Source organism: Nanorana parkeri, unplaced genomic scaffold (genome assembly GCF_000935625.1).
Source record: "Nanorana parkeri isolate BGI_ZX_2015 unplaced genomic scaffold, ASM93562v1 scaffold3049, whole genome shotgun sequence".
Taxonomy (NCBI): Eukaryota; Metazoa; Chordata; class Amphibia; order Anura; family Dicroglossidae; genus Nanorana; species Nanorana parkeri.
Genome location: NW_017309317.1, coordinates 29,619 through 30,058, shown reverse-complemented (window position 1 = coordinate 30,058; position 440 = coordinate 29,619).

The following is a 440-nucleotide window of genomic DNA, read 5'->3' as shown; positions in this document are numbered from 1 at the left end:
TCGCGCACTCGATTTTCTGCCGCTGTCGGAGGACGCGGCTAATGGACTCCGATGAAATGATTTCCGTCCCAATTGACAGGTTTATGAGAGTTTAATAAAGCAGAACCGGGATAAAATGAGATATCAGCAGCGCCAACCGGCGTACAATCCGCGTCCACTCAGCACTTTCACTCATTGTCAGCCGCAGACAAATGGCGTGTCGCCAGCGCAGCCCGCCGCCCGCACTATTCCCACGCTGTAATTGGATTATTCATGTAATTTGCCCATAAATAACGTCATGTGTCCGCTGACAGGAGCTGAGTGTGCTGGGCCTAGGAGCTCACACTCTACCACTCGGGGGTGTACAGGTATATAGGACACACTCTTATACTGATCCGTCATGTCTATCCTCATCACTCCTCACCGGGGTGACATCGCTATTCTACCCGTCAGGTTTATTG